At 37.0% G+C, this 24659-nt stretch overlaps 1 protein-coding gene and 1 pseudogene across 3 annotated transcripts in view; both read right to left on the bottom strand.

The window, feature by feature from the left end:
- SLIT2 (slit guidance ligand 2) overlaps window positions 1-24659 on the bottom strand; it is a 347629-nt gene that overhangs the window by 184664 nt on the left and 138306 nt on the right. The gene's annotated exons all lie outside the window — the stretch shown is intronic.
- On the bottom strand, window positions 6068-6181 carry LOC116151397 (U6 spliceosomal RNA; annotated as a pseudogene).

A 24659-nucleotide genomic window follows, 5' to 3' on the forward strand; every position in this document is an offset into this window, starting at 1 on the left:
TCAAGATATAATTACTATTTGCACTGCCCTTAAATTCTCACTTAAGATTTACCCCAACAGGCAGACCCATTAATACGATTAGGCTCTGAGAAATTAGACGTGCAAGGAGTCTGGAGCATAGAAATAAGATGACCAAGGCATTCATGTTATAAACAACACCATCCAAAACACCAAGAACAGTAATAAAGCTACTTGTTAAGTAATTACTACGATCTAGGCACTATGTGACAACAGTACCTGGGTTATTCCATGTAAAACTTTGAAAACATTCTGTGAAGTAAAACTTTTATTTTCCCCTATCCAGCCGATGAGAAAACTGAGGCCCTGGGAATTTAAGATTTGTCTCAAGCTAAATAAATAAAGTAAAATATGTAATCTGACATGTCATCCAATAAGGAGTTGGGCAGTAATACTGGTAAATAAATGGCCTTCATATCTTGACAGGGTCCTATTTGGTCAATGTTGAGTGGTTACTGATTTTGTTTTATGATTTATGATTGCCCGCTAAGTCTCAGGGGGCAGCCACTAGATGGAAGCCAGGCAGTGCGGTTAGAGGCCAGAATCGATGCTCAGGTTAGAATGTGCCCTTGAGCTCTGTGAATCGGTGCCAAAGAAGAACAGTAAGTCAGGAAGTTCCACAGTATGTGCCTTTTATCACAGTTTTCTGGACCATCACTTCATAACTTTCCCAAAATATCCTACTGTAATTCTTACGTACACACATGAAACGACGACAATTATTTTCTCTAGATACAAAGATTTGGGGTTTTTTTCCCTTTCCTAGAAAGTTACTCAAAAATGTCTTTCTTCTTGAGATTCAGATTCATCAGAACAGCGTGAGGAGCCAACATTTCCATCAAGGGAGTCATCTAACACAAGGAGCCCAGCTAAGCAAAAAGTCAGCGAGTTCACACAGTTAACTTGGGCCATTTGGTGACTTTTCCAAATCTTGTTTAACACTGCCTCACCTTCAAGCTAAAAACAAAAACAAAAAAACACTTAACTTGAAATGTTGGGCATAATTTTGGCTGATTAAAAATGAGATATTGTCTTTAGGTTACAACTTCCAACAGTAGTTCACAAACGTAATTTTAAAATGATCTGGTTTTATTTATTTATTTATTTATTTATTTATTTATTTATTTATTTATTTATTTATTTATTTATGGGTCCCTATTTGCTATTTCATCCTAGGGGCAAGAGGACAAAAGTTATTTCAGAAGCTCTCGTCACTTTCCCAACCACATGCAAGCCTAAATATTTAAGCAACTTAGCTCAGTTATACCTCTGTAACTATCTATGTATGTACAGAGTGTATCATATCTCATCATTATTTAATACAGCTTATCCTTCGTATTTGACGTCAGAAGGCCTCTCTGGGCCAGCACCTGGCAGTGCACCCAGCCACGCACGGCAAATGGCTTTGGAGTCAGAGGAGCCTCCACTGGAATGGTAGGTCTGCCACCCACCCTCTCCTAGTGTTTGACTTTCCTTTTCCTCCCTCCTTCTCCCTCCCCCTCTCCCTCCCTTTCTCCTTCCTTCCTTCATTTTTTTTTTCTAACTTTCTTATCCCCTACATCTTCGTTTCCAGCTCTGTAGTCTCTAATCCTTAGTTCATAGAGTTCTACAAGGATGAAATTAGGCAATGCTTGTAAAACACCCAACACCCAGTATGTGCTCAATAAATGATGCATACTATTTTTAGACAAAGCTGAAGGACCAGGAGGGCAAACATAGTGCCTGATGTAGGAACTGGCACACAAAGGGCTCCACCAATGTTTGTTATGAATTAATGAAAGACTAGTCATTTGGAGAGGGAAATACAGGAGAGCTTCCATCAGCACAGTGTGGGTCCCAAAGGCCCCCCAGAGCTGCAAATCCACCTTAACCCTATGTAGCCAAGTGAGAATTCAGGCCAGTTATCCACCCATAGTCATTGCAGCACATGGGCAGAGACCCTAACCAAAGCCTGCTGCTAAACCTGCATGATCAGGAGTGGGAAAAGCGGGGTACTGTCTTGCATAATTACTTTTAGGGTGATGGTGCTATGTATTATGAGTCAGGAGAAGAAGGATGAGCAGGAATGATTTGGATACTACAGGCCATGGTTTTTGTTTATTGTTGGAATATCTGTTCAAAATGCCTGGGCTAGCTCTATTTCGTTCAAAGGGTCCACATGGAACTTTAACCGAACCCCTACGAGCCAGGTTTATGTGTTATATTGAGTTACTTTAAAGCTGTGGTGCTTCCTAGGACTAAAATTTTAAAAAAGCAGAGACACAGGCCAGAGGAAATCTCTGAAAGCTTGCACTTATTCTAAGATGTAGAAAACTCTGTGAGGTCACAAAACATGCCATAATCAATCTCCTGTTTTTTATCACAACTTCAATACAGGCAGTATAGCAATGCAGCTGTGTGTTTATATTTGTGACATACATATGCATTGTACACACACACATATATAAATGTATACATTTATATTTATACACACATGCACATACACACACACAAATCTTGTTTAATCCTTACTTTTACATCAACCTTACCAGGTAGGTGCTACCTTTCCCATTTTGAAGATGGGAACACTGAGACTCAGACAGGTTATGTCAACTGCTTTTGGTTATACAGGTAACAAGGAGAAGAGCTGGGATTTGTGACCAGTCATGTATGGATCTGGAATCCCTATCCCACAGCCCTTTCTCATAGGAAAAACTGGGGCCACATACTCCCTGAAGCCCATGGGAATGTTCAGTTTCTTTGAGTGACCTGGCAAAATTCATCCAGCAAGTAATGATTAACAACAGTAGGAAGTAATAATATAAGTGAATAATTACAAATAGTGAGTTAATAACTACCTGGGCAGGTACTGAAACCACTGACATTTATGAGACCTCAGTCCTCTTGCTCTGACCACTGTGTCCTGTTTTCTCAAAGTCACAGAGGAGTTATCAGCTCACAGCTTGAAATGTTGTTATGGATTACCCAGACAACCTAATAATCATTAAAATATCGTTGCTAGAGAAAAACGTGTTCCCAATTTTAAATAGAAAGCTTGCACATAAATCTTTAAGCCTTAAAATGTGGGAATTGCTTTTAAGTTACTAGCAAAGTTTGACTGGATATTACTATAGGAACTGAGAGCACAGAAAACCAAATGTAACGTCTTGTAACTTTCAGAGAGATTTACACATTTGTAGGTTGAGAAGCCGCCTTGCGTCTAGGTAATCCGTATACACACAGGTAGGACAAAGCTGAATCAACCAGAAGGGAGAGAAGCCTGGCCGTCTAGGATAAAAGTGTGACCTTTAGTGAGCCTCATGCTCTGCTCTAGGCACAGCTGCAGCGTATGTGATCACGTGTGCGAGAATGTGACGAGTTAACAGAAATTCTTGTGAAGGTTTCAGAATTTATGAGGAGCAAGAGGTTAAATATGTGAACGTGTTTGTATTCACAGTCTTTAAAATTTAAATTTAAAGCGACAAAAATCATTAGATACGAAAAGTTACGCATACACAGTGGGAGTTCTTGTGACATTTACTGGTGTTCAACAGTTGACTTATTTTCTCCTTATTGTGGGAGGATTTGTTTTCTAAGGCAACACTGCAAGTGTTACTATATCTCACTATTTACAAATGTTTGGAAATTCAAAGTGTTTCATAACACGTCCTTTCCAAGATGGAGCAACACTGAGTCACAATGGCGCCATCTACTGGGAAGCGACTGAACTACGAAAATAGAGAGTGCCCGTGTACGCATTTATTGGAAAAGGCAAGTAATATACTCTCATATTCTTTTCATGAGGAAATGCCATTGATCGGTGACTTTTAAATTTTTTGGGGGGCGCTTAATGGGTATAGTTAGTGTCCTGGGAAGCCGAAGATTCCCACCCCCTTAGACTTGTTTTCTCCCTTTTAATTGGATGTCATTCCTGCAGGTGTGTGTATGTGTGAGTTATTTGCCTTTTACTTGAGCCAGAAACAAGAGAAAGTGACTTTTAAAATTAACATTTAATTATTAATATTTAATCACTTAAATGAATAATTAAAACCAAATTTCAATATGGGACAAGTTAGAGGAGTGATTCTTAAGACTAATAGGCAGTTACTTCTCCCAGGAATTTCACCAGCATTTAAAGTCTTTGATGTCTTAGTTTGTGTAAAACATAATATCAGGTTTGAGTCAGTGAAATCATCCTGAAGCTTTCACTACTGTTTGTCAAAGGATCATCTGACATCTTGTATCAAAGGGAAACTAAATATTCAATATACCCCATGGTAGATGTAATTGTTACCCTCAAACTATAACTAGACTTTTGGAATGAGAATGACAGCAATAGGTTACATTACCAAATTTTCAGAAACACAGAACAAAGAAAAATATTTTCTTATATGGATATACCTGTAAGATGGCAGATAATAAATCTTACCTAACCATGTGTGTTTTACCTACTTTGAAAATTAACTACAATACATTCTGATTCCTTGTCTCAGTTTCCAGCGTCACCTGGGACTTCTCTGGACCACTTTATCTACCATGTGTGACTTCAGAGAATTAAAACTAATTTGACAGTCCAAGGGATAAAATATGCTCCCGAGTCAAATAAAAGATGTTTAAATTGTTATTTACTTGGTTTTATATGTATAAATTCTTCCATTAGTATAAAATTCAATAGATATTTATTGTCAAACGCTACTACGTGCAGAATAATGAGTAAGACAGAAAATGTCATACATTCCAGTGAGGAAGAGACTCAACAGACACTTAAGATCATTTCATACAGAGAAAAGTGCTGGAAACTTGACAAGATAGAGGTTAAAGAGTTACTGTGTCTAGGATTAGAGATGGAAGGAAGGTATGTTAAAGAAAGGAAGGCATGTTTTTAGGTCAAGTGGGGTTCAAGGCCGTAGAAGTGGTGATTTTTGTGCAGGCCAAAAGGATGAGAAGGCTCTGCCAATGTCTGGAGCAGGAAGAGTCAGGATAGACGGAAACGCACATGTAAAGTCTTTAAGTGGGAGCGCGCTGGGCAGGAGAGAAGACAGCTCTTGTGTTACTGACAGAGGATGAGAGTGATAGGAAGTAAGTTAGCAGAGGAAGCAGGAGTCTGATCTCTAAAGCCAGAGGACAAAGATGAAAATTTACTCACAAACAGGAACATAGTGAGCAAATGTGAAGGAAATTAGGATGAGGCACCAAGCAATGAGACAGGTTCTCATGTATGTCATCTTTTTTCACCTCCACATTCACCGTATATGGTGGATCTTAGTATCCCGATTCCAAAGACAAGGTAATGAAGGACAAGGTGAAGTAATTTGCTCAATGCCTCACCGGTGAGTAAAAAGGAAAGCCCAGATTTGAACCCAAGGCTCCATTTTGTTTCCCCTTGCTTGGGGAGTCATAGTCAAACTTGTCACACTTAAGTGAAGAAAAGATTCTATAAAAGTTTAATGACTGCCAGGAGGAATTTCCCATGGCTGCAAGAACACAGAAGGCAGGTCAGATACATCTAATACCAGACTTAACCCTAACAGAACAAGAAAATTTTTCCAAATAAGTCTTAGGTGAATTGAATGAAGAACTGAATGGAAGACTTATTGAGCAGAAATCATATTTTTCTAATTGTTATCAGAACAATTTTGTTCATTCTGAAATTTCTTAATTGCTTTAAAGCTTGTGTTGAATTTGATTAATGAGATTTATAGTCTTTAAAACACATGCCAGAAAAGGCATTATTAAAACAGGTAATACTTTAATATTAATTTTAACTTTAAAAGTTAAATGGGGTGAGGTGACATGATTTTTTTCTTCATTTCTAAATTTTTTTAAGGGGAAAAGTCACTTCATTTTTTAAAAATTGAAGTATATAGTCAGTTACAATTGTCAGTTTCTGGTGTATAGCACAATGTTCCAGTCATGAATCTACATAAATATATTTGTTTTCATATTCTTTGTCATTAAAGATTATTACAAGATATTGAATATAATTCCCTGTGCTATACAGAGGAAATTTGGTTCTTTAAATCTATTTTTATGTATAGTGGCTAACATTTACAAATCTCAAAACTCCCCCCAAAATATGAAACACTTCACAAATTTGTGAGTCATCTTTGTGCAGGGGCCATGCTAATCTTCTCTGTATCTGTAATCGTTCCAGTTTTAGTATATGTGCTGCTGAAGCGAGCACTATTTGTAAACATTTTTGAAAAATCATTTTCCTCAGTATTTCAGAACTGTTAAAAAAAGAAGTTATTATACACTGACCTGTGGCTCCCCCAATTCATATGTTGAAGCTGTAACTCCCAATGTGATGATAGTTGGTTATATGGCCTTGAAGGAGGTAATTAAAGTTAAAGGAAGTCATAAGGGTGAGACCCTAATCCTATAGGACTGGTTTCTTGTAAGAAGTGGAAGAAATACGAGATTTCTCTCTTTCTCTCTCCCCTCCACACCCGCCAGGTGCACAGAGGAAAGGCCATTTGATGATACAGAGAGAAGGTGGCTGTGTGCAAGGCAAGGAGAGAGACCTTACCAGAAACCAACCCTGCTGACATCTTGACCTTGGACTTCTAGCCTCCGTAACAGCGAGAAAATAAGTGCGCTATTTAAGCCGCCCAGTGTATGGTTTTCTGTTTTGGTGGTCTTGGCAGAGGAATGACAATAATACATTCAAGACTAACATTTTCAACACATAACAATCATATTCCTTTCTTTTTCTAATGATTTAGGAACATAAAGGGAGAGCTTAAGGAACACGTGCCTAAACAACAGGTCCAGGATAGAACATAAAATTGACTAATTTAATACTATGTCTCTGTAGTCGAGGATAAGAATTGAATAAATAAGACCCTTGCTGACAAAGTGTTCATAATCTACCCTTCTTGAATATAAGTGCATCCAGCATTGATATATACAAATACAACAAAAAAATCACATTGAGTAAAGTGGTTAATCCCTTTGAGCTTTAGTTTCCTCATCTGTAAAATGGGAATAAAGAATTGCTCTACACATGAACTACAAAGGTTCAAACTTTCATGCTTTGTGGGAAGAGTGCATTGACCCTGCTCTCCCCCAAGAGACAGTGATAGTTGTAAATGTAGTAAAGTAAGTTAGGACTTTCAGATAAATAGGCTTATTTATAAATTGCTTTAAAAGTTTTATCCTACTCATAAAGCTTCTGTAATTATACCTATGTAAATGATTAAATGTGGTAATATTTGTAAAGACTAAAACTTAGTAAGTGATCAAAAAATGATACCTAATACTATAACAGCTGAAACACTCCTAGGATTAAACACTTCTTCCAACCAGTTGCATTTCCCAGCACCCTAAATATTTACACTTTTCATGAACTCAAATTAGATATTTCTCCCACACTGTATACTTACAGATAGATATTCCTTCCCTGAAAGTATCTGAACTTCATTACATCTACCCTCGATCAGTTCTGTATGTCATAATCAACCAAAATGTGATACAAAAATAGAGCTACATCTAGTTTGGGTCATCAATAGGAACTTCTTTAGATGCCACAAGTACACTGGGTGTTCAAATACAAAAAAAATTTACTCAGAATTAGTCTCTGAGACCCATGTGACCTTTAATGCATCAAAACCTACATTAAGGGAGTACAGTAGGTAGAGGAGAGAAAGAAAGGGGCAGAGAGAATATTTAAAGAAATAGTGACTGATAACTTCCAATATTTGGGGAAAAAAAAAAACCCAAAACACATCCGAGAAGCTCAATGAAGTCCGATAAAGATAAAATCAAAGAGATTCACACTTAAATACATCATAGCCAATCTTTGAAAGAAAAAGGTTAAGAGAAAATTATGAAGGCAGCAAGAAAGGAAAGTGAGTCATCATATACAAGGGAACTGCAACAGGATTGATTGTTTGTCATCGAACCATGGGGGCTATACGGCAATGGGATGACATATCAAAATGCTGAGAAAAAGAAATGTCAGCCAAGATTATATTCAGCAAAACTAAACTTCAAAAATTGATGGAGTAGTTAAGACAGTCCCAGATTTATTTTGAAAAAGGAGCATTGTTGCTAACATATCTAGCCCTGCAAAAAATACTGTAAGGGGTTATTCAGATTGAAATAAACTAAGCAGGAACTCAAATCCACAGGAAGAAATAAAGAGCACTGTTAAAGTAATTACACAGGTAAACATCAAAGAGAGTCTAATGGTATCTTTTTTATAACTCTTCTTTAATTTAAAGACAATTACATGAAGCCAGAGTTAGAAGTTATCTTTTTGGGCCTACAGTGTGTACAGATGTAATTTATATGACAATATTATCATAAAGGAGATGAAAAGGGGAAAAACTATACTAGAACAAAAGTTTTATATACTACTAAAATTAAGTTGGTATTTATCCAAATTAAGATGTTAATTGTAATCCACAGGGCCATAATTCATTCATTCCATGAATGAAAATGCAATCACAACATGGTAAACAAAACTCATCTGATGCAGCTACAGTACGTAGAAGGAAGGAAATAAATGAAAAACATCCTATGTTCATAAATTGGAAGACTTAATATTAAGATACTCTCCAAACTGATCTGCAGTTTCAAAACAATTGCTCTCAAAATACTAGTTGTTGATTTTGCAGAAATTGACAAGAAATGGACAAAATCCCGGCAGCCTGAAATACGCTGGCTCCAACAACCCTACATTTGCATTTTCTCATCTTTGTCCTTCCAGAAGTGGGTGCCTACCATGTGACAGATGCTCTGAAGTTAGACATAGTATAAAGGCCATGGTTTTTAGAGTAAGATCCATCTTGTTCATATTCAAGATCTACCACAAACTAGTATGTCAGTGACCTATAATTCATTATACCTTGTTGACGTTAAGTTTTTTGGTTCTATAAAATGGGTATAAGCCTATTTACTTCCTGGAAAGACCCTGAGAGGATGTAATGCACCAAGTTTCTAGAGAGTTGGGATAGAATGTTGGATGTGAGCAGGACCCAGGAGCCAGACTGTCTGGCTTTGAATTTCAGCTCCATCCCTTACAAGTTGTGAAGTTTTTGCCACGTCACTTAACTTCTCCAATGCTGTGTCCTCATCTGCAAACTGAAGAAAAGCTGACTGATCTCATAAATGGGTTACCGTGATTAAATGAAGCAATACGCTAGGTGCATAGGAAGTGCTGCCTACTAATATCATTAATTAGGAAATTATACACAAACACGTATGGGCACCAGTGCATGTGAAAGATGGGAATGGAAGAGCGTCAACACATTTTATCTGATTTTCTCATGGAACACAGACCAAATTTAAGACGCCGCAGGAGCTCTAAGTTTAATACTGGACTGTATTCTTTCTTCCTCCATTAGGTATTGTGTAGGACAAAAAACTTATAAAAGAAAATGGTCACTTCGAGCGATGTCATGAGCTGCAGCGATTCAAGCTCTGTTTCTTCCTGATCTTTCCACGGTTCCACCAAGCGGGCTAAGTCCCCTGGGCTTCCTAGACTGAGGCTCACTCACCATCGACCCAATGAGTAGAAATGAAGTTTCACAGTCAGAAGCTGGGTTTCCACACTGAATGAAAGAGGAATGGCTTTTCCCCTAAAGGAATTTATAATCTGGTAGGACTAGAAAGATGGTAAAAGTCAAGTGCAATGTCATAAACCAAAGGGAGGTTGGTTGAGCACAGAGAAGGGTCAGTAAACTGAAGCTTTATCCTGTAGGGGAAAAGGGAGTGGAGGGCAGCTTTGGGGCAAAGCAATGCTTAGGTTCCGATCTGAGCATAGAGAAAGTCATACAAAACTGAGGCTCGAAAATGGTTTTCGTCATGAGCTTGGAGTTGGGGATTACATTCTCCTGGTGGATTTACTCTAGTTTTGTACATTTCTTTTTTATTACATGATAGTGTAGTAACTTGTTTCGATCCAACTTATTTCTCCTGTTTTTGGCTGTGAGCCCCTTGAACTAGGTGTCATGTCATTTGGACATCATGTCCCAAGCTAATCACTGAGACTAAAAAGCTGTTTAAGAAGCCTCTGTTGAACAAATGAGCTTAAAGAAAATGAGTAACATCACATACTATTTTGATGCAGGTGGAGATAAGGAAAAATCTTGCTGATCACCACTGTTCTCAGATTTCCTCTGCTTTTCTTTATCTGCAGCCCCATCTCAGCATCTGCCTGAAAAGACTTGTCTGTCATACGCACTGCCAATCAAAGTGCTTTGTTTTGTTTTTGCTTCTGATCCTAGAACAGGCTTTTCACAGTGTAGGAGATAGAATCTCTGGTGTTTGGCTCCCCTCCACTATGCTAATTTTTCCTTGGAAATGTAGGAGCTTGAACTTGGCAAGGACATTTTTAGTTTTCCCCAGCTACATCCACATCCAGAACTCAATCAAAAGCTTGAGAACACGGAGCACCTTATATTGTGCTGAAATCACTGCCCATTGAGCTTCCTCAAATAAGGTGGACAAACAGAGATTCTGCATTACATCAATCACTTGGTCTTCTGAAGATAATTTCATGCTCTGGCCAGCTGAGGGTCCTGATGTTTTGCTGACTTGTTTGGGACTAAACCATTGAGATTCTGAAGTTCTCCACTATTGCCTGCCAAGTCGGAATGCTGAATTAGAATAGTTGAGAAGATGGCAGGACCAGTGAAAGGATAGACATTATTTAGTTAAAACTGGAAAGAAATAATAATTGGCAGATATTTCTAGAATATTTTTAGTCCAGTTTTGTCCTTCACAACTTGAAATAAGTATTTTGACCCAGATTACACTGACTGGTGATTCTGGTAACATATCTAGGTATGTCTGTCCATTGATTTTCTTCCATACCAATCCCTTCTTTTGTTTTTCCTAAAGACAAAACTCTAACCTAGAATAGATATTGAGGGGGAAGAGTAGGCACTAGGAGTTAAAATTTAGTATCTGGAAGATAGTCTGACAGTGTGTGCTTTTATAAACCTCTCTCATCATGAAAGAAGCTGCTAGCATTCACGTAATACACTGGATCCTTTTGAAATCCTGGGGCAGGAATCCTGTAGGTTTAGAGGCATCGGCATCCTGAGAATAGAAGCAGTGCACATCTGAACCAGATTTAGACCACACAAAAGCCTGACTAAAAGTAATGAGACTCGGCCGATTCGAGAGGAGTGGAGACGTTACTAGTGTAATTATCAAAGCAGCCTTTTCTATAGTAAGTTGCTTCCGGGTTCGGTGTTGAATTTTGTTAGTGCTATAACATACAATTAAAAGTGCATGAGTCATAAGAAAACAGCTCGATGAAGTTTAACAAAATAAATACACTCATGTAAGAACAGTAAGAAAAAACATTACCAGTAACCCCCTCCCCCATGACTCTTCTCGGTCATTTATTTCCCTAAAGGGAAACGCAGTGTTGATTCTTTTTACAGCAGGTTAGTTTTGTCTATTTTTAGACTTTACATAAATCAGATTTTTAGAAAAGAAGTCATGCAATCTATACCTTTTGCACCTGGCATTTTCGGCTCAACATTATGTTTGTAAGCGTCCACGTTGTTGTAAGTAGTCATGGCTTATTTTCATTGCATGCTGTGTTCATATCCATGTCATGAATATTCTCCAATTTATTTTTTGTGTTCCACTGTTGATGAAGATTTAGGTTGTTTCCATTGGAGGTTTTAAAAATACTGCTCTTATGGACATTTTGGAACACATTTTAAAAAATACGAATCTATATATTTATCTGTTGAGTATATACCTAGAAGTGGAAATTTTGGACCATAAGGAATGAATACGTTTAGTTTTAGTGGTCATAACAAAACGGTTTTCCAAACTGGTTGTGTCCATTTATGTCCCAAATGGCAATTTTTGAGAGTTTCAGTAGTTCTACAGTCCTTGCCAACACTTGGTGTTAAGTTTTTTGGTTTGTTTTTAATGGCCATGTTATTGGATGGGTAATGGCATCTTTCTGTGGCTTTGATTATCATTGTCCTGATGAACAATGATGTTGAATTTCTTTTTTTCAGAAAAAAGAATATGACACTTTTATTAGTGATGTTGAACATTTTTAATGTGTTTATTGGCCATTTGTATATTCTCATTTTGAAGTGCCTAAGACTTTTGTCCCACACCCCCTCACTTTGTTTTATTGGGTTATCGACTCTTTCTTATTGATTTATAGAAGCTTTAAAAAATATATAGTTTGTAAATGGCTCCTTCAGTAGTTACACACATTACAAATACTTCTCTCATTTTATTTATGAAATAGTATATCTGATGAAGATAATATTTTAAATTTTAATAGAGGTCAAATTCTCATTCTTTTCATTTAAGGTTTCTACTCTAACTGTCTCATTTTTTAAAAATGTGCCTAACCAAAGATTTTGTAAATATTCTATGACATTTTCAAGAAGTATTACTGTTTGGCATTTCATAGTTGAGTCTTCAATCTACATGAAATTAATTTTTGTGTCTATCTGAGATAAGGGGTAAGATACAGTTGTTCTCATTTGTAAATCCAACTAATCTAGGACTATTTATTGAAAAGACTGTCACTTCCTTGTGGCAAGGGAAGAAAGACTACACTACCACACAAAAGCTGAGTCAGTCCTAAAGTGACACACATCACATGCTATTGACTAGACCTAGTCACATGGCCCAGCTAACAGCAAGAGCATCAAGAGGAGCAAATGACATATTTGTGAATATTATTGCTGCTGTAATATTTGCCAAGATGATAACCACTCGTCTGTCATATGAAAATATACTTTCTGGATCATTTTACTATTGATGCATTGCAGAGAGTAAATAATAACATATTCCTTTATAAGAAAGAACCCAAGTGGAGACTGATTTTTAAGAATTAGCTAAAGGTAGGAATAACGTGACAGATTGTTGGTTTCCAAATATCCGATCCTACAGAAGTTTGATTGTGGCCACCAGGTACTACTTATATATCGATACTATCTTCCACTTGGGTTGAATATAGTAACAGTAGTCTCAATGCTTTCTTGTTGATAACCATAGATTAATTAAAAAAAGAAGTGAAGGAAGGCCAAACAGACAGACAAGCACAAAGAAAATTATATGGCAGGCACATTGCTTTGCATTTCCACACATCTTACCAGTTAAGTAACAATCATGCGGGAAAATAACAAAAAACCTTCAATGCTACCAAAACATTGTGATTGCTAAATAAAAGTACATATATCATTAGCAATGATGTCTCTGTCTTGCTCATATTCCTTAGTATAATACAAAATAACCCAACTCCCATAATGAAAATTTTATATTTTCACCTTTTTCATAGACTTCAGAACTTTCTGAAAGTTCTAAAAAAATGATTAAGACAATTCCCTCACTCCGACAGTTTCACATAAATCTCTCTCAAAGCGAAGCAGAACACTCTAAGCCCTGGAAGGAAATTTTCTTACTTTCTTAAACTCCTAAAACATAGACTATTACTTTATTACAAAGTACTTGATTTTATACGTAGTAGGTAGTATATTTATATACTATGTATTGCTGTATATGCTATTATATATCATCCATATATGAATAGTACATGTATAGATGTATGTAATTCTAGTTATCATGTGTTAAACTGTCTACACAAGTAAATTGATTATACCTCTGTGGGGAGTAGGGACCATGCTTTAGTTTTTTTGTTTGTTTTGTTCAGAATACTCATTGCATCTGGTGCAGAACATAAGGAACTCAGTCCATGAAGTATCTCCCTCTGCTCCAACCCCCTGAACCCCTCCGCACCCCGCCTGTCCATTTCAGACATCAGGGAACTATATACAAACGAGCTCTTCTTTATAAAGGTTGTAAGGCATATTTTTGAAAAATCCTTACAAGGTTTTCATAGTATTTTATTAACATGAATTCTTTAAATTCTTTTTCTAGTCATCCAGACTCCAAGAATGCTGCAAACAATGCTCAGATTTTTTAGAAAAAAACAGTAATGATTTCGGAATAATAGGGCTCCATTATCTAAATACAGATTTTTAAGCTCTTCAGAACCTTTCTCATGCTTGGCTATAATTTTATAACTATAGAGAAACATGCTGTTTTGTTTAAAAGTATAGGACAGACATGGGTTTATAATGATTCTAAGTTTTCTGGACAACATTTCCTCTTGTCCATTCACTCATTAAACAATTCACTTAAGAATTTCTTACTGAGTACATGACACTCTAGGTTTTGTGCTAGATTGTCAAGAAACATACATAATAACCAATAACACCCACTGAGCAATTCTTATGTGCTGGTGTGCTAGGCACTCTTCCAAGAGCTTCCCTTCTATGAACTCTCATTATGCCTAGTAAGTTAACCTTATATGATTCAGAGAATTAAGCTGTTTGCCCAGGGTCACAGAGCTAGTGAGGGACGGAGGAGAATTTTGAATCAAGGCTGTCTTGTTCCCAAGCCAGAGTCTGTAATCATGTGCTGTTCTGCCTCTACCTCAGGTTAAGCAGCTAATTAAACTGGTGCTCTAGAAAACGTCTCAGGCTTTAATGTAGAGTAGATTTAAATCATATCTTAGGAAATTTCCTTATTACACTTAAGAGTTTGCTAAGATACAACAGAAACTAGTACCCCATCCTTAAAAAATACACACACACACACACACACACACACATATATATATATAATATATTACCTGATTTCTTTCATCATCAAAGGTGTCATGATCTCTGCTGTTGTGTATGAGTGCATACATTAACAGAAAATGATGCAATTGGAAAACTGTGAAGGTTTTAAAACTTAAGGACAAGTTTTTCAAGGCCACATTTGGACACTATTATGGACAAGCAATCCTCATTGGAGAAAAATTAAAACTTAAAGTCTGTGTGGTCCAAAGAAAAAAATCTTCCAAACTTCACAGCTGTGTTTTGTTTGCTTTTTTTTTTTTTTTTTAAACACCACCATTGACTTGTCTTCAACTTCTGCATTGGACTAACCATTTCTAGAATGGCAAACAACTCTAGCATCGCAAATTAAAATTTAAAATTTTATATAAGCTCTGCACCTGCAAAAGGCCCTGAAAAGGAAGGCTCTGTGAATCAAATGCTTTGCTAACAGCACGTATCTGTATCAAAATCACAGTACTTTCTTCCTTAATAAAGTCCTCCTTCCTTTGCTAATTAAGACAGTACCAAATAAATAAATAAGTTACTTATTCAGTCATGAGCGCTGAATGCTCCCAGTAGGTAGTCTTTCCACAATTCAATTTCCCCAGTGGGACTAGAAGAGGAAATGAAACAACAAATTGTACTCTTGATGAACTAAGCAGAAGCTGCTGTTCTACAGGGAGTCCTGCTAGGTCAATCAGTTCATCGTGCTAACAGAATAGCAATCCAGAAACCAATGCCCCGGCAACAAAAGTTCAAAAAAGTGAAGTTCAATGGCCTCTCGTAACACTGTCTCCAGGGGAAACTCCTGGAAATTGGTGTGTGGTTTGCCAACAGTATTTGAATACATGATACTAAGCAAAGATTCATGTTAAGTCAAATTAGAAGCATTACTGCATCACTGAGTATCTACCTTATATACTTACCTCTATACGTATTTTCATTAAATGACACTTACTTGTGTTTCCCGAGTCAACTTAAGTAAAAATGGTATGAAATAGCAATATTTTAAATTGTTACTGTTTCTCCAGCTTTCCAATTGCATATTTTAACTCCCTAAAATAAAATATAGCTGGCCTTCCTTTTTAAATTTTTTTAATTAAAATAATTTTTATTGAAGTAGTTAATTTACAATGTGCTAATTTCAGGTGTACAGCAAAGTGATTTCAGATTCTTTTCCATTATAGGTTATTACAAGATATTGAATATAGTTCCTTGTGCTATATAGTAAGTCCTTGTTGTTTATCTATTTTATATATAGTAGTGGATATCTATTAATCCCAAACTCTTAGTTTATCCCTCTCTCCCCTGCTTTCCCCTTTAGTAATCATAAATTTGTTTTCTGTGTGAGTCTATTTCTGTTTTGTAAATAAATTCATTTGTATCATTTTTTTCAGATTCTACATATAAGTGATCTTATGTGATATTTGTCTTTCTCTGTCTGACTTAGTTCACTTAGTATGATAATCTCTAGGCCCATCCATGTTGCTGCAAATAACATTATTTGATTCTTTTTATGGCTGAGTAATATTCCATTTTACACACACACACACACACACACACACACACACACATACATATAAAATACCACATCTTTATCTGTTCATCTGTTGATGGACATTTAGTTTGTTTCCATTATCTTGGCTATTGTAAATAGTGCTGCTGTGAACACTGGGATGCACGTATCTCTTCAAATAAAAAGAGTTTTCATCTTTTCCGAATATATGCCCAGGAGTGGGATTGCTGGATCATATGATAACCTTATTTTTAGTTTTCTAAGGAACCTACATACTGTTTTCCATAGTGAGCTAGCCTTCATTTTTAACAATCTCAACTATTTTAAAAATGTATATGTCTACAAAATAACATATTTTAGATCTAAATGGAATTGGATGTGAACAGTTATTAAATACATTTTTATAATTAAAATAAGGTAGATACTTCCCTTAAGAAATCTGAGAATTTTAAATGAACAAATGTTTTGTAAAATCACTACTGTTGTATTTATAGACTATTTAGAGCTTACACAGTGCTTCCACTTGTATTACCTTTTTGAGTATCTTGATATTTTGTTTTAAAACTGTAAGTGTATCTAAGTCAAATTCTTCACCATGTTTTAACTTAAAAAGTTTGCTCTCTTATAATTTTCCACATTTAAATCTTTATTTCAAAGTTAAAAAGAATACTAACAGCTTTTTATGTAGGCGTTTAATTTTTTTTTTTTTTTATTGAGACTGAAAATGGGTCAGTGCTGCTGTCCTCATCTTACCTAAAGGAAATGAAGAGCCACGATGAGAAAGGGCACTCACTGATAACTGGTGAAGCTTGAAAAACCCTTCGTCCTCTGAGTTCCAGACTCCCACTTGCATTGTTGAAATATATCAACCCAGCAATGGATGAACCAGCACACGCTGAACTATTCTGGATGCTGAAGGTGAAATGTGTGGGGCAGAAAGTATGGAAGTGTGGGGTGAAGGTAATCGGTTGGGCAATGAGTTTGCTAAAACTAACATCCCACATTATCCACTGTAAGCAGATTGTTTTTTCCTCAGTATAGCAATAATGCTAAATCCCTTTTATTTCTTTAATGAGATATGTAATAAATATTCAGTGTATAAACTGAATACAGGTAACTAAAAATGTACTACATAACAACAATAAAAACGAATTAATAAATATGAAACATGGAAATTTTCATTTTTAATGAGAAACAGAATTAGTATTGTCTTTATAACTTTGCTCTTACTAAAACAAATACAGCTAGTACTATTGTTATATATTACATATATAACAGATAATTCAAGTTTTACACAGATAATTTAATTCTTTTTCATTTCTGACTTAAGCAATAACTTTTACACAATTTTCTTAGGTACAGTAAAAACAACTTGATAATGGTATTAAGGGCAGATTTAAGCCTTGGGAGATTTTTGATTCAAATTTTGGGTTCCAGCATCTTTCCAGTCATGTGACTCTAAGCATTTTATTTACTCACTGTTCCCACTGTCCCATCCTTCAGGGCCCATCCTCCCGTTTCTCCCTCGTATCCTCTCAGGTACTTCCAGGAGCTGTGTTGTTCCTCTGCCCCTCAGGGCTCAGTGTCCCCAGCTTCCCACTTCTCCCTCCTTCCCTCCTTCCCTCCAGATTAAAAAAGAGGAACATATTCTAAGATCACCAATCAAATGAGACAAGAGTGAAGCAAATATTTTAAAATAAAAATGTTAGAAATTAAAAAGAAATCTAAGCACCTCATAAAACAATACTAAGAGCCCACTGATAAAATAATAATTAATTTAAAAAACGCATATTTATTAAATATGATGCTTTAGGTACTAGGTAAATGTTTCACATGCATTGACTTGTTCAATCTTCATTCCCAACCTGTGAGATGGGTATTATTAGGGTCCCACTTTTAGATGAAAAATCAGGGAGCCTAAGTAAGCTGGTCAAAGACCCACACTTAGGGATCAGATGCACACCACAGACTCCATTCATAACTTCTCCATTATATCAGATGGGAGAACACAGTTTAGATTTGGGGCTAAAAAGGATCTTTTACCTTCCGCTCTAAATCAAGATCTTAGAACTGCTCACTCGAGTGTGTCTGCTGAGATATCACCGAGCTGGTTATGGCGAACCCACACCCTGGCTGCATGGATGGGGGCGCACGTCCGCTGGATGGAGCAGGGGAGAGTCAGCACAGGCAGAAGGCCTTCCCAGTTGAAGAGCACACCCTTCCAGCTCTGCCTCTCACCCAGAAACATGATGCATGGAGCATCCACCAAACAGAAGGGCGAGCAAATGGAGGAGAAAGCCAGGAGGCGGGGAGTCACAAAGGAATCAGCCAGATTGGCTCTTACTTTTGAGGTACAAAATTCTGGTCTGACAGCAAAACTTGTTTCAACAAATATTTAGCTCTGACCAACACAATTAACTAGAGTTCATCCCAAGAATCGGATGGAGAGACAATGTTCTTTCAACACAGTGTCTCTGTGGTGACAGCGGCATGATGAGATGCGAGAATCATTCACTTCTTACCAACCACTTCTTCTCCTTTCTTCCTTTGTATCACACCTGTCTGACTTCAATTTCACCCTTACTCAGAAGATGATAACGGGTGAAGACAATGATGACAAAGATGAAGCCCATCCAGCTTGGATGCAGTGGTTCATCCTTGCAACCATAGCCTCTCCAGTAACTTAGACTCACTTTTGTCTGGGGATTTTATTGCAAATGCCCTAAAGTCCCCAAAATACCTATCTTCTCTGTACATGCATCTTAGCTGCTGAGTACTCATGGAACAATCTCAGAGTCAGCTAGCATCTGTATAAAATGTATGGTCACCACCTTTGAGCAGGATTTACCAGTGCATGGTGATACATGTGTCTGTCTAGTCAGCTCTCTCATTCTCTGGTTCTCCTGCTCTGAACCTCTCAACTCTTCTCCAACTCCTGGACCCCACTCCACTGGCCTTCCTCATACTCTACAGAAGCAATTGCTTTCTATTCACCAAGGAAATGGAGAGGCGTTAAACAGAAACTCTCTTAATGTCCAACATCTGAATCTATGAGCTGACCAACTTCTGCACGGCACCTGTCCCTTACTTCTGTGTTCTGCATCCCTCTTACCTCCTCAGGACCCTGGAGATGTCTACTACCAACCTTCTCCTGTACCTTTAGTCACTCTCTCCTTTTGACTCCTTTCCATAAGGGAGAAAATCTTACCTCCCGTCTTGCAACAAAAACAAAAACACATAAACTCTTTCAATTCCCTTTCCTCTTCTAGACAATCGCATTTGCTCAATTTACTCATTTTTTCCAAGGTCAAGTATCAAACAAGAGTTGTTTATTCTTTGTTTCTTCACTTCCTGCTTCCTCTAATAGTTCTACTCTAACCACTTTTCCTGGTGTGTTCTTACTACAGTTAATTTGGCCTCAATATCCATTTCACTAAACCATGAAATATACTTAGCTCTCATTGTACTTGACCTAACAGCAGTATTCACCCTGTGGGCCCACTCCCTCCTCCTTCAAAACTTCCTTTCCTAGACATCTGACGTACCACATTCCCACTTCTCTCTTTAGCTTCCCTGATTAGTTCCTCCCTCTTTAACTGATCATTGGATGCTGGCTTTTTTTCAGGCATTAGGTGTTCTTCTTTTTTATTCTGTATCTTTCCCTACACTGTAACCCAATCTACCTGTGTGTCTTCCATTTCCATCCCTATGTTTATGGCCTGTAGATTTATACTGTAGTCGAGAGCTTTCTTCTGCACTCCAGAACCATATACCCATCTTAACGTTTCCTTCGCTCCACAGTAGTCCAGACCTAATTTGAAGAGAAAAAAATAAAACTTCAGTGCTAAACTTATAAACTTCCCCACAACCAAAACTCTGCCTCATCCTATATTCCACATCTCATATGCGCAAACCAGAGCCCTGGGAACCATAGTACTCTCATCTCTCTTTCTATCCATCAATCCCCAAATTTTACAAATCCTCTCTTCTAAAGATTCTAAAAGTATCTACCTTCCTTCTTTCCAAGAGCCATCCTTCTAGGCCAAGATGCAATAATCTCTCTCCTGCATTACTGAATTGCCTCCTGTTGGCTCTCTCTGCATCCCAGCTCCGATTCAATCAGTCTTCCCCACAGTAGTCACAGTAATCATCAAAATAAGATGCATAGGATTTACAGGTATGCTTATTAAATCACACTCACACAGTTGGAAAGTACAGAATGTTAAAGTGAAACCCCCTTTAAAAACATAACCCTAATATTTCACTTTCATGCAAGTAAGAAAACAAAAAACACAAACGAAAAGACTTAGGGTGCATCAAGTCACTTTCCTTAACAGGAACTCTGAGTTCTACGAGTTCAGTCCCTGGCGTCACGTCACACCTGTATTTCTCTACAGTCAGTACACACACCACGTAAACTCCCACAGCCCATACTTTCTCCCTGGTTCTTCTCCTCCTCGGGTAGCTCACACTGTCACTCTTGGATCTCAGCTTACTACAGCACTTCAATTAGGGCGGCTTTTGCAGCTCAGTACCAGGAGAGGTGCCCTCCTTTACAGTCCGATATCACTGTAACTTTTTCTTTGCAGTAATTATTTGTTTGATACAAATCTCGCCCTCCAGCGTGTAAGCTGCCTGGAGGCTTAATAACTGCACCTGTCTTAATATTTGATACCTATTAGATACTCAAAGAACACTGACTGACTAAGTCTCTAAAAAGGAGAGTAGATTCAAGTAATGTAGGTTAACTGTCAACATACTATGTGAGACATACTTCGTATAGGTTTTAAATAGGATCTAATCTCGTCTTAACTGTATCATCAATTTAACTACTTCATTTGGTAAAACAGTTCTGTCATCTAACCCTAAGTTTAAGCTCCCTATCATGAGAATAGCACTACATAAGGATAAAATGTCATTCCCACTGATACTCATATAACGGCAGGCACACTGAAAAGAACCGGGTAAAGATGCAGATGAATTATGATGTTAGCGAACACTCACAAGGCACTTAATATGTTCAGTTATTGCTCGGATCATTTTACATATATTGATCTAATCAAGACTCCTGACTTCCTGTGAGGTAGATACCATTATCGACCCCTTTTATAGGTGCAAAAATTGAGGGTCAGAGAGTTTAGCACTTGGCCTAGGGTCACTCAGCTCATAAATGGCAAAGCCAGCACTTAAACCCAGACTATCCTGTGTTGCTTCAGACCTAAGACTGTGGGGTGGGCACTGTAATTATAATATGAATCCAATTAATATTATTCCATAATTTGAACAGAGCATTTTTCTTAAACCAAATAGCACAGTATTGAGAATTTACAGTCTGCTACTTACTTCTGCTTTTTAAATAATCCAGCCATAGTATGAAAAGAATAAAGTTTAACTTCCCCATTAATGAAGCATTTGATATAGAAAACACATTTCTTATAAATTTTACCATGTTGAATATTTTTCATATTAGTCTTAGCTTAATATTAAGATGCTTATCATTTTTACAAGATTGTGCATATGCCACAAAGCACGTTTGTATTATCCTAAAACTAACCCTTGATTTAATGTTCTATATTTTGACTCAATGATAATCTTATGTGTTTACCATGGCTAAAACTTTCAATTAATTTAAAATATAACTAAAATCAATTTATAATAACATTATCCAAAGGATAGGTATTACTGACTAAGCTACACATAAATAGAATTGAAATATATCCCAGATGATTTACAGAATATAATGAAACATACTTGGTTCCAGGGTTTCTGGAAGTTGTAATTGACCATTGACACAGGAATCCACAGACTAGCAGAATGGAATATATGCATAAACAGCAACACTGAAACCGAGAATCAATATACGAAAGAACAGCATGTTATATTAGGAGCTGGGGAACAACAACAACAGCAACAAAACAGTACACACTTGGGTTAAAAAATCAGAGACTATTGTCTGGCAGCTAGATAATAAAGTCCCCTGTGGAAGTCTAGCTGATAGGAGATAGCCCAACTTAAAGTGCACAAAGCATCCCCTAAAATTCTGGCCATAATGCTACATCTACCTCCTTGATTCTCTGTGGTCCTCTCAAACACTGCATTCTCTATTATCTTTTTCAAACTCCAAATTCTGGGGCCATTTGTACCATCTACGTCTACTTCCTTAAGTCTCATAACTCTTGAACCCACTTCAGACTATGCTGCAAAAGTTCAGCTGGATCTATTGAAGCCAACACGGCCAAACCAAATGCAAAGACTCTCTCATTTGACCTCTCTACAAGGAAACATAATAAAACCAACAGAAACCTGGCTTTTCTTGAAACATTCACCTCCTCAGTTTTCTTTCAGTCTTTCCTGGGTCCTCCACTAGCTCTTCATTGTTCTCCTTCTTGATCACATTCTAAGCAGGGCTCTTAGCTACTTTCATGCTGTCTCTTTTCACAAGACCTTTCTCCTGAGCTCTGTCATCCCAACTGAAAAGTCCCATGGACATGTCTCCATGGGTACTTCACAGATGCCTCAAACACAACACATCAGAAATTGAAATCTTCCTCTACCATCTCAACAGTGCTCTTTTATTCAAGATCTAAATGCATAAATGTTTGCACCATCCATACGGTTACAAGAGCCAGAAATTTGGGGGTCATACCTGAGTCCTCTCTCTCTTTAGTATCCATGTGAACTGAGTTCTTGATCACAGCTGGGATAATGTGTCCAATTTTGACAGCCACATGTGATAGAAAAATTAACTTGGAACTGTGTGCGGGAGCAGAGTGGCTCTATGGGAACTGCCTGAATTTTCTGTTCAATGTTTCTAAACATCTGAAACTACTCTGAAAAAATTAAAACCTATTAATTGAAAAAAAACACTCAGGAGTAGACAGGAGAGCGCAATGGCAGAAGAGTCAAAACTATTTCATACCAAAATAACACAAAAAATACACACTTGAAATATTCATTTTCACAAAGAAAGTTAAGAAAAGTTATGATAGCTACCTTGCAAACTTGTAGAGGAAAAAGGAAAATGTGTTCAGTGGACTCTGAAAACAAAGCAGCATTCATTAGGAAAAACTACAGAGAAGCAGCTTTCAGATTCTTAAAAAAACAACAAACTATTTGGTAAACAAAAAACTTTGAGATGAAGTGAGCTATATTAAATCATTTGTTCTACACAGTGCTTTTGGGTTTAGAAAGTGTTTTTTTATTATCTGTTATTCTATTTAATTACCACCCCAACCCTGTTTTTAGGTAGGGGGACAAACATTTTTATCCTCATTTTATCAATAAGAAATGAAGACTAGGAGCCTTAGATTATTGGCATGATTTGGCCAAAGTTAGTCAGGTAGGTCCTTGCATACAACACTTTAAATAATTGTTACTACCCAGTGATGTCTTACCTAATAGATTCTCTATTCCTGGGGTCACCCACCAGCATACAAAACGTGTTCAGAAAATATGATTTGAAAAAAGAAATTAATTGATTGCTCAATGAATAAATCAATCCAAAGTTTAATTCTGGCTTCTAAAGTTTTAACAAAGAGTGTAGTATAATTGACTAATAGTATGGAAAACAAACAGTGATATATAGAGACGGTTTATAAACAAAGGATAACTAGGGGTGGTCTGGCCAGATACATGACCTTAAAATCTGCCTTATAGGATGTGTTGAATACAGAGAAGAGTAGAAAGGAAAATCTCATTTGAAAGTAGTCTGATGAGGAGCACCATTAATGGGCTCTAAACCGGTCTTTTTCTGGCCCTGCCTCTTTCCTGGATATAAGAAACGTAAAAGGAATAGGGAAGACACAAACAAATGGGAGGATAACTTGCGTTTGTTTATCATATTTAATTCTGTTAAAATGTTCATACCCAAAGCAATCTATAGGTTCGATGCAATCCTTATCAAAATCTCAATGGCATTTTTTACAGAAATAAAAAAATAATTCAATAATTCATAGGAACCACAAAAGGCCATGAACAGCCAAATAATCTTGGGAAAGAAAAACAAAGCAGGAGACATCACTACTCCTGATTTCAAAATACATCACAAAACTATAGTAATCAAAACAATATTGTACTGATTTAAAAAAAAAGACATACAGACCAATAGAACACACAGAGCCCCAAAATGAGACCCTATGTGTATGGTCAATTGTGCACACACAACCAAGAAAGGATAGTCTCTTCAATAAATGGTGTTGGGAGAACTGGATATCCACATGTAAAAGAATAAAATTAGGGGGGCAGTGTATAGCTCTGTGGTAGAGCACGTGCCTAGCATGCACACAGTCCCTGGTTCCATCCCTAGGACTACCATTAAAAAAAATAAAATCTAATTATCTCCTCCGTCTAAATAAAAATTAAATGAAAAAAAATAAAAGAACAAAATTGAACTCCTATCTTATACCATATATAAAATCAACTCAAAATGTATTTTTAACATAAGCCATGAAAACATAAAACTCCTAGAAAGAAACACAGGAGAAAGGCTTCATGATGTTGGTCTTGGTGATAATTTCATGAATGTGACACCAAAAACACAGACA

The sequence above is a fragment of the Camelus dromedarius genome, chromosome 1 (assembly GCF_036321535.1).
Source record: "Camelus dromedarius isolate mCamDro1 chromosome 1, mCamDro1.pat, whole genome shotgun sequence".
In the NCBI taxonomy this organism is placed as follows: Eukaryota; Metazoa; Chordata; class Mammalia; order Artiodactyla; family Camelidae; genus Camelus; species Camelus dromedarius.